The 2616-nt window shown below is 49.6% G+C and overlaps 1 pseudogene; it reads left to right on the plus strand.

The window, feature by feature from the left end:
* The first annotated feature begins 241 nt into the window (after positions 1-241).
* On the plus strand, positions 242-2197 carry LOC105004780 (annotated as a pseudogene).
* The last annotated feature ends 419 nt before the right edge of the window (positions 2198-2616 follow it).

A 2616-nucleotide genomic window follows, 5' to 3' on the forward strand; every position in this document is an offset into this window, starting at 1 on the left:
GAAGCAGGGGTTTGCTCTGGATCGAATGGTGTCAGGAAGCAGGATTCTACCACCAGGAACTTTGGTTTTTATACAGAAGGTGAGATGAAGGCATCAGAGCTAAAGCCATGGTTGTGAAGAGACAGCTGTCACTTGGGTTAGTTGAGTGATTTCTCTCATGTGGGCAGAGGCTTAGTTTGTCCCTGTGCTCAGACATGACTACAGAATGGTCTTGTTTTGTCACGCTTGTCTGAAGTTGGTGATGGGTGAGACTAGCTCTGTTTGAGAGAACGTGGCACCTAGCTCTGAGTGCCTGGCTGGTAAGAGCTTGATGCTAGGGACTACTTTCGTCTTTGTCATTACAAACGCAAAGCTTTGATCCTCCAGTTCCAGTCTTCTTTATATCCTAGTCTTGTATCTTCATGATGGGATAAGGATCCTCACATTTGAAGAGGAAGAGGAGGGACGGATGAGAATGAGGAGGGGGATTTGCTTATGGTGGGGGTGGGGTAAAATAGTGTCTTAGCTTAGAGGACTCATATCTCTGTAACCTAAATGGATCCAGGATTCCATTCCTCTGCCTGAATAGAATGATATTCCAAAGCCATATTAAGCAGACAAGGGAAGGAATTAGGATAACCTTTGTATTGTAGGTGCCTTGTGAATTACTGGAGGAAGTTCCAGGTCGAAGGGTGGGGCAGGCATAAGAAGTGGCCATTCTTATTACAGATAACCCTCACTTAGAAAGGTAATCCACCCTCTTTGGAAACACTGGGTGATTGTACATTCCAGTTTTCTGGTATATCCTTGATTTAAGTAATAAAACTATTTGATACCCTACATATAGTTTGACTACATATTATATTGTTCTATATAATGTTTTTAGAAGTGCAAGAGATTAACTGAGGGAAACACCTGTGAAAGATCAAGGGCTCAAGGGAGCAGGAGTCGGCAGGGAGAGGCGTCTTCAATACAGGTCTGACCCTGTGTGAAGAACAGCAGGGGGAAAAGCGGACTGCGTAGGAAGAACCCCAGACTGCAGCACACTTCTGAGACAATAGAGGCCAGGCCTTTGGGGAGTTCCCAGGCTAAACTTTCCACTTAGAGGGGCCACCTCTCCAGCGGGAATGGTTCTGTACTCAGTTACTGCCCAGAGGCAGCCAGGGAAAGACAGGCCCCTGCCCCTCTGCAGACAGCCCAGGCTGTCAGTCAACTCCTGCTTGGCAGCAGGCTATCTTAGAGCTGTCTGAGCTGCACCCTCCACAGCCATACGTGTCTTCGGTCAGCAATACCTTTATTTTTTTGAGTCACTGAAGCAGATCAAGTCCTCCCAGAAGCAGAGGCCAAGACAGGATTAGACATGCAAAAGATTTGTTAACGGAAATGCCTGCAGAGGATAAAAGGGGGAAGAGAGGACAGGGGGAAAAAACCTATACAAATGTGACTTACACTGTGAATAAATGCGCTTCTATAAGTTCTTTGTTGTTTTAAGCCTCTGTTGAGACATATGCCCTGAATTTTGGCTTGGCAACTATGGTTTCTAAGTCGTGTTAAATGATAATACTGTAATTTAGGAAGGGCAAACAAGGTGATACGGGCTTCCCTGGTGGCTCAGCAGCAAACAATCTGCCTGCAATGCAAGAGTCGTAGGAGCCACGAGTTCCATCCCTGGGTGGGGAAGATCCCCTGGAGGAGGGCATGGCAACGCACTTGAGTATTCTTTCCTGGAGAAGCCCCAGGGACAGAAGAGGCTGGAGGGCTACAGTCCATGTGGGTCTCAAAGAGTCAGACACAGCTGAGCGACTTAGCACGCACTCACGCAACAAGGTGATGGAGGTACAGAAACGGACCTTCTGCAAGCTCACTTACATTTGCGCGGACCTCGACGACCAGCGGGACACGACCTAAAAGCAGCGGTAGTGCGACTGCGCAAGGAGCAGCACATGCTGCTAAAGCGCCTGCGCAAGACCTAGAATGAGGCTCCGCCCACAGAGGAGCCTGAGGTGGAGAAGACCAGGCGCCACAGCGTCGGCCTGCCCAAGATGGCGGGCAGTATGGTGGGCGTCTACAACTGTCAGGACCTTCAGCCAGGTGCAAGTCAAGCCTGAGGTGATTGGCCACTACCTAGACGAGTTCTCCATCTCCTATATAAGCCCATGAAGCACGGCTGGTCCGGCATGGAGCCACCCACTCTTCCTGCTTCGACCCCCTCAAGTAGCTTGCTGGCCAGTAAAGGCACGGACTTGGCTTTAGAAAGAAAGAAACTGGAATCTAAAGCATCAAATCAAGATCTGCCTCAGCTACTCTTTTTTTCACACGGCTCCTTTCTGTGAGGACTTCGCGTGTGCCCTCGCCCTCCCTGCTTCTCCACTTTGCTAAAGGGTGGTTTTGCCTGGTAGGGGACACTGGGCTGTTAGAGCCGGTGCCTGGGTTACTGGGGGAGTAGGCGCTTCTCTTGTCCCAGAAGGAGTTCAGAGAAGAGACAGGGCGGTCAAGAAAGCAAAGTGAAGATTTAACTAAGCGACGGTACACTCTCAAATGTGAGAAACTGCACCGAGTTTCTTGGGCATGCAGGACATGCGGGATGTACAAATGAAGGGGTGGACTATGCATTGGGGAGGGAGGGTTTTGGGGGGT

This window comes from Bison bison, unplaced genomic scaffold, assembly GCF_000754665.1.
Source record: "Bison bison bison isolate TAMUID 2011002044 unplaced genomic scaffold, Bison_UMD1.0 scf7180017864482, whole genome shotgun sequence".
Lineage (NCBI taxonomy): Eukaryota > Metazoa > Chordata > Mammalia > Artiodactyla > Bovidae > Bison > Bison bison.